This window comes from Psittacula echo (assembly GCF_963264785.1).
Source record: "Psittacula echo genome assembly, chromosome: 6".
In the NCBI taxonomy this organism is placed as follows: Eukaryota; Metazoa; Chordata; class Aves; order Psittaciformes; family Psittacidae; genus Psittacula; species Psittacula echo.
In genome coordinates this window covers 78,919,420-78,931,729 of record NC_137743.1, presented here as the reverse complement: position 1 = coordinate 78,931,729, position 12,310 = coordinate 78,919,420, and the positions used below count along the sequence as shown (strand labels likewise).

Genomic DNA, 12,310 nt, shown 5'->3' with positions numbered 1-12,310 from the left:
GTGTCCAGCAGGCCCCTTCCTCTTCTTTCTTTCTTTATGTCCTTTTAGGGTTCGATTTCAGAACTCTCTGGCAGACCCGTGGTACCCCAACTTACTGTTTAACTACAGCAGCAGTTTGCAGTGGATCAGTTTCCTAGGTTGTACAAAGATAGCATTCTTTTTAACCACAGAGCGTGTCTGTCGCCCAAAGGTGACGTTGTCTTTAAGCACAGAGTGTGCCTGTTGAAGTCATGGTATTTCAACCCCTTTGTCTCATTCCCTTAGTAACTTAACCCCAGCCCCAATATTGCAAAGTCTTAATGTTACAAAACCTTAATATTGCAGAGCCTCATCCCCAGTATGCAGAACCAACAGTGTTTCCCTCTAATGCACGATTTTTCCCTGTAGGGGAAATGCCATTTCCCTGTAGGAGAATGCCATTTTCAGAGAATCAGAATGGTTTGGGTTGGAAAGGACTCCGGGGTTTTTTTTCTGGTGTTTACCCAGTGCCAGTAAAGAGGAGACTGAGAGGTCTGGGAGGCAGGCAGCTGTAAGCACACCTTCCCTGGGATACCTGCTGAATGGCTTGCTTTGCTTGTCTCTGTTTTAAGTTCTGAGTTGTGAGAGTTGAATTAATCCATTGATCTCAGCAGAGCAATTCTGCTCAGGAAGGAAAGATGTCGCATCAGTGTTTCCTCTGAAAAATCTAAGTGCTTTATGAAACAGAATTTTAAAGGCAGTTTGTTTTTTTCCTCTAACCTTCTCCCTTTTCAAAGTAAGTATTAGGGATCCTTTATGCCCTTGTCACTGTCAAGAAGCTCGGGGCTCTGCACGAAGCAAACCAGAAGCTAGTGTTTGGTAACAGCACTTTGCTGCTTCTTTCTTTTCCCATTCAGTTTTCTAATGGGGAAAAAATGTGAAGAAGCCGCTGTCCAAAGGGCATTCAGAAGGGAAGCAGCAGGAGATGGGGAGTGGAGCCTTTGGGGGCAATGGGACAACTGCTTCTCCATGACATGAATCCTAACTTCTGAGTGCATGCTTCCATGAAACCCCAGTCCTTGCCTGATTCCTCACATAAATCTGGTTTATAATGGCTGTACCTCAAGTGCTGAGAATTTAATTCCTGGCACATGCACCCTTCCTGCTTTGTAACTGGGAGAGATTCATCATTAGTCAGTAGTAAAGTCACTTCTGAGGGATTGACACAAAACTGTGGAGCTCTGTTTGACTGAAGAGACTGTGTAGAAGGGTTGAACAATTTTAGCTGCAGGAGGCCTTTTCTAAAGAAAGTTTTCCTTACAAATGTGCTAGAAGGACATGAGGTGTGTACTGTGACAGCAGCGACTGCACCACCTCACTCAGGACACGGCTGCTGAGAGGAGCAGAGGAGGACTCGGTAGATGGTTTTTTCCTGCTGTTAAAAAAAGTTGGTTTGTTGGGGTTTTTTTTCCCAGCAGACTGGAAGCTCTGCAGATCCACCGGGATGTGTGGAGCCCAGGGAGATACAGGCGGTGCTCCATGTGCCAGGTAAGGGGAGAGACTTTGAAAGTGTTTACCAGAGAATTTGAGAAGTACTTGCCTCGAAAATCACGAGTGCGTTGTGTCCCTTTCCAGATGCTGCAGTAAACATTACTGAAGGCAATTCCATTAAATGGGGCACTTTTACAGGTGCAGGGGGCCTTTTTTCTTGCTTTTTGATTGCACTGACTTTCCTTACCCTTCTCTACCCTCAGTGTGTCTTCTTTTCTTGCAGCTTGTGTCTCAGAGAGCCCAGGCAGATTTGTGACCTACACTGATGTTCAGGCTTCCTACAGATAGAAACCCGATCAGTGGAATTACTTCAAGCAGTTCTGCAAGCCTGGTGTTAACAGTCCTCGTAAGGTCTGTATGTATCAGGAGGTGATGGGATACTGCCATGTGGTTGTGGTACTGTGGCAAGTATCCTCTAGTACTTAAGTACTCCACAGCAGTAGAGCAGTGTCCTAAACCAGTTCTTAAGGCTCCTGAGTTATGTAGAGCTCCTCAGTAATTCAGCTAGGAAAAGAAGTCTGTCTTTCACGAAACTGATTTTGGACTCAAAGGTACTGTGTTATTTCTGCCATCTCTGAACCACCTTGCAATTCAGCTATGTTAGTTGTGTTAAATTCTTACTCTTCTTTAAGAGAAAAGAAAGGGGGAGGCAAGGAACGATTTCCCAGTCATTACTGCTTCACCTGCCGATCCAAAGTGAACAGGTGGTTTTTGTCACTAGAAAAGTAAAGAATAGTCTTTTCCCAAATCGCATTGAGAGATTGGATTCTCACATCACGAGTGTGTCTTGTGGCTCCACCAGTCCAGTTTGGGGAGGAGGCTACAGAGTCCAGTTTGAGGCATTTTCTCAGAGTGGGTGAGAAACAAACTCAGTTATTCTGCTGTGTATTCAGGATTCCTGTTTTCCCCCTCTTTAGTCTGTTGCTCAAGCCCTACGTGATGAAGATTATCCTTCGATGATCATTCCAAGCAGGCTGCGTGAGTGGTTCTATTTCTTACAGACATCGTAGCAGCTTGTAAGCGTTCACATGAAGGCACAGCTCCAGTCTGAAAAGTGTTTGGTGGCAAGATCACGAGGTGCTGACTGTTACTGGCAGTGGCATCCCTTCAGTTTTCAGCAGTTTGAATGTACAAAGATTTAGTATTATTTTTTCTAGAGAGCCATCTGTCCTGGGTTCAGCAGCAGCAGTCAGATTTTCTCCTTAGTAGCTGGTGCAGTGCTGTGGTTTTGACTTTCGGCCTGGGAATAATACTGATAAAGCCGATGTTTTCAGTTGCTGGTCAGAATGTTTACCCTGACCAAGGACTTTGTGAGTCTCATGCTCTGCCAGGGAGGAGGAGAAGCCGGGAGGAAGCAGGGACAGGACACCTGACCCAAACTAGCCAAAGAGGTATTCCATACCACAGCACGTCATGCCTGGGGATGTAACTGGGAGTTACCCGGAAGGGCACGTGCTCTTCTCTGTCGGGCTCTTTTCCGGCGGGTGGTATCGTATTCTCTTCCCTTGTTATTTCTCTTATCATTATGGTTATTGGTGGTAGCAGTAGTGATTTGTGTTATACCTTAGTTACTGGACTGTTTTTATCTCAACCCGAGGGAGTTACATTCTTTCGATTCTCCTCCCCATCCCTCTGGGGAGGTGGGGGGGAAGTAGACTGCGTGGTTCTAATTTACGGCCGGGGATTAAACCACGACAGTTCTTTTTGGTGCCCAACGTGGAGCACGAAGGGTTGAGATAACGACAGATCTGACCGGAGTGTGTCTAATCGTATTTGTGATAAGCATTCAGTGTTTTGGATTGATAGTCACTCGTCACAATGCTGATTTATGGGCTCTCAAACTTGTTGTTTTTGATCTCACAGTTGCAATATGCCGTAGCTTACTTAGAGCCAGTATTTGCTGTGTTAGTGTTTTTTAAGTGTGGGGCTTGGGCTAAGGTTATTGTCTCATTGTATTTTATGGTAATGACTTGTAATACAATAGAAAAATTGATCATGAAACTGATCTGGCTTATGGTCCCAATGTGGTCACCACCTTTATACTTTGGGAAGTATATAATACAAGTGCTTAGCAATTACACATCTTTTTTCTCCTTCCTGGGCGGTCAACCTATGAAGGAGACATTCTCTTACCATCCCAGTGCCCCTCTGTCGTGGTTTAAGCCCAGATCGTAAATCAGAACCACGCAGTCTACTTCCCCCCCACCCACCTTTCTTCCCTCCACTCCTGGAGGGACGGGGAGGAGAATCGAAAGAATGCAGCCCCCATGGGTTGAGATAAGAACAGTTTAATAACTAAGGTATAACACAAATCACTACTGCTACCACCAATAATAATAATGATAAAGGAAACAACAAGGGAAGAGAATACAACCGCTCACCGACCGGTACCTCACCCCCACCCCGCAGCGTTCCAGCCCTTCCGGGCACTCTCATTTCTACATCCTGGGCATGACGTGCTGTGGTATGGAATACCTCTTTGGCTAGTTTGGGTCAGGTGTCCTGTCTCTGCTTCCTCCCAGCTTCTCCTCCTCCCTGGCAGAGCATGAGTCTCACAAAGTCCTTGGTCAGGGTAAACATTCTGACCAGCAACTGAAAACATCGGCTTTATCAGTATTATTCCCAGGCCGAAAGTCAAAACCACAGCACTGCACCAGCTACTAAGAAGGAGAAAAAGTGACTGCTGGTGCTGATCCGAGGACACCCTCCCAGACCGTTTACAGCATTGTTTGAGAGTTTTGAAGTTTTTGAATGGCCTTTTAATATTGTTGAGACCTGTTTGCTGATTGTGATGGGGATCACCATGTTGGCACGCATACAGAGTGTGTTCTGTCCACAACCATTACGTCTGATCTCAAGAGTTAAGCAGAGTCAGGTTTGGGTCTTGTCTGGGGTTAAACGACAATAAAGGGGGACCGGGAGATTTTCCCCGAGGCTCGACAGCCATGAGTGGCAGGGTGTGTGGGATAGTATGGGCAAGTATCTAGGTCAGTGGGCCCCTCCAGTGCTTTGGAATTTCGCCACCGAACAAGTGCAAAATCCAGAAGAATTAGTAAAACACTTAAATGAGGTGTGTTGTCATCCTGGTCATACCAGAGAGGGACAAATCATGTCAACGTGCTGGGGCTTGGCCTATGCTTACCGGGCCTTGTTCAACACTATCCAGCACCTTCAAAAGGAAAGAAATGTCCCTGGATCTGAGGGCGAAGCAACAGACAGCGCAGCTACTCCAGCTCCGAGCACAGCAGCTACACCACCCCCAGCGACAAGTACAGCCACTACTCAAACTTCGACTGCAACAGACAGCGAAGCTACCCCAGTGACAAGTACAGCCGCTACTCAAACTTCAACTGCAACAGACAGCGAAGCTACCCCAGCTCCAAGCACAGCAGCTACACCACCCCCAGTGACAAGTACTGTTGCTACTCAAACCACAGTGATAATGACTGCAGCTAAACCAGAGGACCAATTCGTACCAATATCGATTGCCCCTGTACGCAAGAGAAAAAGCAAAAAAGAGGCCCCACCATATAATAAACTGTCAGAAAGTGAAAAGCAGTATGCCTTGTTTACTGATGGGTCCTGCCGTGTCATGGGAAAGCATCGGAGATGGAAGGCAGCCGTATGGAGTCCTCAACGACAAGTTGCAGAAACTGCTGAAGGAGAGGGTGAATCGAGTCAGTTTGCCGAGGTGAAAGCCATCCAGCTGGCCCTGGACATTGCTGAACGAGAAAAGTGGCCAGTACTTTATCTCTATACTGACTCATGGATGGTGGCAAATGCCCTGTGGGGGTGGTTGCAGCAATGGAAGCAGAGCAACTGGCAACGCAGAGGTAAACCCATCTGGGCTGCTGCACTGTGGCAAGATATCGCTGCCCGGGTGCAGAACCTGGTGGTGAAGGTACGCCATGTAGACGCCCATGTACCCAAGAGTCGGGCCACTGAGGAACACCAGAACAACCAACAAGTGGATAAAGCTGCTAAGATTGAAGTGGCTCAGATGGACTTAGATTGGCAACATAAAGGTGAATTATTTTTGGCCCGATGGGCCCATGACACTTCAGGTCATCAGGGCAGAGATGCAACATATAGATGGGCCCGTGATCGAGGGGTGGACTTAACAATGGACACTATTGCCCAGGTTATTCATGAGTGTGAAACATGTGCTGCAATTAAACAAGCCAAACGGTTAAAGCCTGTTTGGTATGGAGGACGATGGCTGAAGTATAAATATGGGGAGGCCTGGCAGGTTGATTATATCACACTCCCACCAACCCGCCAAGGCAAGCGCCATGTGCTTACCATGGTGGAAGCAACCACCGGATGGCTGGAAACATACGCTGTGCCCCACGCCACTGCCCGGAACACTATCCTGGGCCTTGAGAACCAGATTTTGTGGTGACACGGCACCCCAGAAAGAATTGAATCAGATAATGGGACTCATTTCCGGAATAACCTTATAGACACTTGGGCCAAAGAGCATGGCATTGAGTGGGTATATCACATCCCCTACCATGCACCAGCCTCTGGGAAAATCGAACGGTACAATGGGCTGTTAAAAACTACACTGAGAGCAATGGGTGGGGGAGCTTCCAAGCATTGGGATACGCACTTACCAAAGGCCACCTGGTTGGTCAACACCAGAGGATCTGCCAACAGGGCTGGCCCAGCCCAGTCAGAACTTTTACATATTGTAGAGGGGGACAAAGTTCCTGTGGTGCACATGAAGAATTTGCTGGGGAAGACAAGTCTGGGTTATTCCTGCTTCAGGTAAAGGCAAACCCACTCGTGGGATTGCTTTTGCTCATGGACCCGGATATACTTGGTGGGTAATGTGGGAAGATGGGGAAGTCCGATGCGTACCTCAAGGGGATTTGATTTTAGGGGAAAACAGCCAATGAACTCAAGTGTACGCTGTTGCCTGCTATAGCCCATCAACTAGAAGTCTGCAGGGCACCAGTGACTGGCCCTGCCTTCCCTCCGACCATCATCCCAACAGAGAATGAACTTTGATAGAACCGGACGACTTCTACAGTAAAGGAATGATCAGCATCAGCAGGCAACGATCCAACACTGCACACAGCCTCTCCTGCTCTGAAAGACTGTTACAAGAGATGGAGCCCAACATCATGGACCGAATGGACTCAGTAGCTTTATAGGAATTGGTCCGTGCACTAAGATAACAGTGCACTGAGATGAGAGTGAGGGTATATGGAAAATGTGGGATCTGAGCATGATGTGAATGGTATGGAATAAGGGGTGGATACTGCCCTGGGTTCAGCAGCAGCAGTCAGTTTTTCTCCTTAGTAGCTGGTGCAGTGCTGTGGTTTTGACTTTCGGCCTGGGAATAATACTGATAAAGCCGATGTTTTCAGTTGCTGGTCAGAATGTTTACCCTGACCAAGGACTTTGTGAGTCTCATGCTCTGCCAGGGAGGAGGAGAAGCCGGGAGGAAGCAGGGACAGGACACCTGACCCAAACTAGCCAAAGAGGTATTCCATACCACAGCACGTCATGCCCGGGATGTAACTGGGAGTTACCCGGAAGGGCACATGCTCTTCTCTGTCGGGCTGTTTTCCGGCGGGCGGTATCGTATTCTCTTCCCTTGTTATTTCTCTTATCATTATGGTTATTGGTGGTAGCAGCAGTGATTTGTGTTATACCTTAGTTATTGGACTGTTTTTATCTCAACCCATGGGAGTTGCATTCTTCCGATTCTCCTCCCCATCCCTCCTGGGGGGGCGGGGGGGGGAAGTAGAAACTGCGTGGTTCTAATTTATGGCCTGGGCTTAAACCACGACATGTGGTTAGGGGAGAAAAATAGAGGAAAGGGTTTGAAGAATAACGTTATTTTCTTCAGATGCTTTTTTTGCTATCTGTTATCTGTAGGCAAGAGTAAGCTTCCCTGAAGTAGTCCTTTCTGGGTTATTGTCTGGAAGTTGACCTAAGGGAGGTTGTATCTTATTTTATGTTAAATATTTCAGGGCCTGGCTAAAGAGTGGTCTGAATTTCACTGCTGATTCTGATGTTACAAAATATCCATTACCCTGGAGCTTTGTCTAGCAAAAGAAGGTAGGTCATTGTATCTAATGTTGTATCATAGAATAATAGAGGAGCATTTGGCTAAACAGTGTCTACATGTTTTAAAATACATTATTCTGCCAAAATCAGGAATGCTGTATAAAGAAAAGAGCAGAGGTATTATCCAGCTGCAGTTGACGTAGGTGACAAACCTGGAGCTTCCTACTCATTGTTGACTGTTCCAGTTGGTTATTTTATCTAACATGGAAAATAATCTAGTAAACCTATACAAGCAGGATACCTGCTTAACAGTAAAAGTAATGATGTATTTTTACTGTTAAAGAGAATCACTTATGACAAACACTGTGAGATTTTGCTCTGTCATACTGAGATTTAATGAGGAGAGCTTGCCCCAGTGTGCTCCTTTGTGCATTGCAAGAAAATTAACAGTGGTCAGAGCACTAGTTTTAAGTATTACTTCAAGAGCATTCCTTGTAAGTGTTGTCCCTTCATCTGGTGTTTCTAGCATTTGAGCAGCATCTTCAGTGCACCCTCAGACGTAGACAACCTGCGGGAGTGTTGAGAGGCACGAGAGCTCCTAGGCAAATGTGGGTGGGAGCCAGGTTTATTGCTGGGGTGAGTGTTTGTGCAGAGAAAGGTGCAGCAGCAGAGGCTGCATGGGTGCTGGCAGCATGTGAATCCACACATTAACCCAGCTTGCTGCAGTGGTTTCGGCTGAGGAGAGCAGCCAGGATAAAATGCTACCTTCACAGTCTTTATCTCCAGTAACTCCAATGTTCCTGGTATCTCAGCCTCTATAGCCCAAATGATTGACCGTAACAGGAAAGTACAGTTTTTGTGAAGCTCTTCTCGAGATCCAGCAGTTTGCCAGGGCCTTCCCAAAACTACTTGATTATTTTTTTCTGTGTGCAGGATGTTTCTCATCACACACCAGAGCTTTCCCAGGGTTCAAACACGTTGGTTTCCCTCTCTTCCCCCAACAAAGGAGAAGTTTGTGGGCAGTTGCAGCGATAGCACATGAAGAGGTGTTGCCCTGAAACAGGATGAAATGGCTGCATCCTTCCTGGAGGCTGTGTCCGAAGGAACTGCCCTGTGAGCTGGAGAGCTGCCCATGCAGTGAGTGCCTGTGCCCAGAGAGGAATGGGGAGCTGGGGACTTAGCACCTTCCTGCCTGTCACCAGGGATGGAAAAATGTTGTGATATGAAATGGTTTGGGTTGGAAAGGGCCTTAAAGCTCATCCAGTTCCAACCCCCTGCCTTGGGCAGGGACACCTTCCCCTAGAGCAGGTTTCTCCAAGGCCCTGTGTCCAACCTGGCTTTGAACACTGCCAGGGATGGGGCAGCCACAGCTTCTCTGGGCACCCTCAGCTTCTCTGGGCACCCTGTGCCAGCGCCTCAGCACCCTCCCAGGGAAGAATTTCTTCCTAGTGTCTAATCTCAATCTCCCCTCGGCCAGTTTAAAGTCATTCCCCTTGTCCTGTCCCTACAGGCCCTTGTCCAAAGCCCCTCTCCAGGTTTCTTGTAGCCCCTTTAGGCACTGGAGCTGCTCTAAGGTCTCCCCTTCAGGAGCCTTCTCTTCTCCAGGCTGCCCCAGCCCAGCTCTCTCAGCCTGGCTCCAGGGCAGAGCTGCTCCAGCCCTCGCAGCATTGCCATGGCTGTGAGAATTGTTATTCTGAGCCCTCTGCAGCTAAATGGGAATTCCGCTGAAAAAAAGACATTTGTTTAAATAAGTCCCTGCTTCCTGTCCCGCCCCCATGGAAGTGACCGGAGTAAGAGCATGAATAATAGTTATTTCAGTGGAGCTGAATGCATTTCAAAAGTACCAGAACTGACGCTCATGGTTAGTTTGCGTCACTCCTGTTTCTTTCCTCCCTCCCTCCCTTTTGTTTAACCCCAGTTTGTTTTCCTTCCTCCTCTGTCCCCCTTGTTTGGCTTTGAGTTGAGCTGAGGTCTGGTTTCACTCCAGTGTCCGGTTTGACACTTTCTGTGCAGCCCTGAAGCAGAGCAGAGCTGGGGCCTTTTGAGGTTCCGGAGCAGTCTCAACAGCAGGGGAAAGTGATTGGGCCTCTGTTTTGGGCCATACTCGGATCCTGCAGGTAGGAGTTACGTGAGCTGTTACAACCAGGTGATAATGGAAAAGGGATGCCTAAACCCAGCTTTTATCCCTTCCCCTTATAGTGGTGCTCAGGAGAAGGCAGCCATCATCCTTGCAGCTCAGCATGCTTTTGGAGAGATGCATCAAAAGGAGAGCTTGCTTCATTCCTGAGTTGTCTGTGCATCATTTCTCATTATTGATCAGAGCAATCATTAGTACATCTCTTACTAGTTTTAGCTGCCACTGAATGATGTCCTTGGTGGTAGCATGTAGTGGCCTGCAGCAAGAACCAGAGTCAGGGGTCTGCACGCTGCCTTTCAAGGATTGTGAAAGCTGGTTTGCGTCTCAGAAGTGTTACAGCTTCTGCCACGGTTGCAGGCTCACCAGTGCCGTGGCAGAAAATGTGATCAGCAGCCATGTGAAATAAAGAGGTGAGCTGTGTCTGGTCTAGTGGGTGATTTGGTCACCCTGGCTCTAAGGTCACTATGGCTGTTTGCCCTCCTGTTTTGGAGGAGTTAATGCAGGAGTTTATTCCAGGTGCAATTGTTCGTGGACACAAAAGACCTGGGAGCTCTGAGATGACCTGAGGGACTGTAGTGACAGGACAAAGGGTAACGGGTTAAAACTTAAACAGGGGAAGTTTAGATTGGATCTAAGGAAGAAGTTCTTTACTGTTAGGGTGGTGAGGCACTAGAATGGGTTGCCAGGGAGGTTGTGAACGCTCCATCCTTGGTGGTGTTCAAGGCCGGGTTGAATGAGGCCTTGGGTGGCATGGTTTAGTGTGAGGTGTCCCTGCCTATGGCAGGGGGGTTGGAACTGGGTGATCTTAAGGTCCTTTCCAACCCTAACTGTTCTATGATTCTATGTCTTTGGTTTTTCCCTGCAAGTGGAACATGGCTCCATGGGTGCAGGTTCCTGGGACTCGAAAGCGCCCTGAGCAAGCGAACTATAGGACAGTGCTGCAGCATCTATATGCATCTGCAGCTCTTGGCTAGCTTTGAAAACAATGCTGCTGGAGGAATCATGCCAGGAGACCTCTTCAGAGGGGAGGGAATGAGCTACAGCCAATACCTGCAGCAGCTCTGTGACTGGGACACAAGGAGGAAATTAAGAGCCCAGAAGATACAAGAATCGACCACAACAGACAACAGGGAGAGCTAGTAAAGGCCAGGACAAGCCTTGAGTGTACAAAACACAGCTAATGTGGCCAGGATCAAAATGAGCCTTTGAAAATACACCAGCTCCAGCCCTCTCTGTTTCTCCACCACAGCTGGGGAGAGGCAGTGCCTTGCCGAGCTCAAATACCCAGGTCAGCAAGTAGCCAGGAGGAATTGCCTGCTCACTCGCTGCCCTTGGAGAGAGTGAATGTTCCTCCTCACCAGCTGTGGTGTGATGTGCAGGCACCGTGAGCCCTTGAAAGCAGTGCTGCTGGTACATGGCCAGTGAGGTGTGCTGCAATGTCCATTTGCTGGTGGCTGTGAGAGCAGCGATGCTGATCAAGGAAGCACTCCTGCCCCTCCTCAATGCATTTCCCTAGGGTTGAGCTTCCTCTGCCACCGGTGGCGTGGTTCGTACCATCCGCTTTGGACTGAGGAGCCTGCAACAGTGAGGTGAAACACTCATCTGCTGTGCAGCCCTGCAGCAGTTCCTCTGGCAATGGTCTGGGGTTTTTTGTTTCAGTTACTTTCCAGTGCCTGATACCCCGCTGGGCAATGCCCATTGACCTTCCTTGGCCAAGAGGCTGTGCGCATTTCTTGGAGGGGAGCTGTTGAGGGGTTTAAAGCATCCTGAGGTCTTCTCTCTGCCTTGTAGACCACTGCTCCTGCTGGATTCGGTGTGGGGACTGCCACCTGAATGGGCCCACAGTCCCGTTCACAGAGCGGTGAGTGCTGTGGTTTCCAGACAGTTCTGTGATTGTTAGAACAGGTTTTCAGTCTGACTCACAGTAATTCTCTCCTGTTCCATATTTCTGTTCCACCAGCAATGCTGAGAACACGTGGCACTGTGCCCCTGTACCTGCCGACGTTGTGACTGCTCTGTGGTTGCAGTACCCTGAACTGCTGTCTTGGGCAAGCACGTTTGCCCTTCCCGCTTTCCAGGTTGTCTTAAAGCAGCTTCAGAAGTGTTTCTGAATTGTCTGTCTGTGCATTACAAACCAGCCTTTCAGATTAATCCCTTGTTATTAGAGCATACTCAGTATAGAGCTTGGTTTAAATGCTTCTCTTGCGTTTGCAGGGACTGATTGTTGCCTTTCTTAGGCTGCTTGTTGGTGGAAGCTTGGAAATTAGTGAGTGACTTAGCACGCCCAGCTCGTTGATCCCCAGCCACTGTCGTTTTCATGTCATGGTCCTTGTCAGTACTGTAGTTTTCAAAGTCACCCAGCTCCTGGGTCGTGATAGTTTCACCACCATAGAGAAAACACTTCACTTTGCGTCATCCTCAGATGTTGTCCACACGTTCCTATTGTCTGTAACAAGGCAATCCCTAGCAGTATTAAGCATGAGCAGGCAAAATCAAGCCTGAAGGGAGCTCAACTCATAACATCTCTTTGGTGTGATGCTTCCCATCCGCAGCTTGGTGCTGCGGTCACCAGACAAGGGCAGCTGTGTCTCCCGTGAGCCTGGGGAGGCTTCAAGGGAGGGACAAATCATGTTACCAGGTGCA

General features: G+C 48.3%; 1 long non-coding RNA gene across 1 annotated transcript; it reads left to right on the top strand.

Annotated features, from left to right (window-relative positions):
- The first annotated feature begins 1,430 nt into the window (after nucleotides 1–1,430).
- On the top strand, nucleotides 1,431–2,707 carry LOC308223019. Its single transcript, XR_013957231.1, has 3 exons — nucleotides 1,431–1,506; nucleotides 1,733–1,860; nucleotides 2,427–2,707. It is a non-coding gene; the product is annotated as an uncharacterized lncRNA (long non-coding RNA).
- Nucleotides 2,708–12,310: the final 9,603 nt, after the last annotated feature.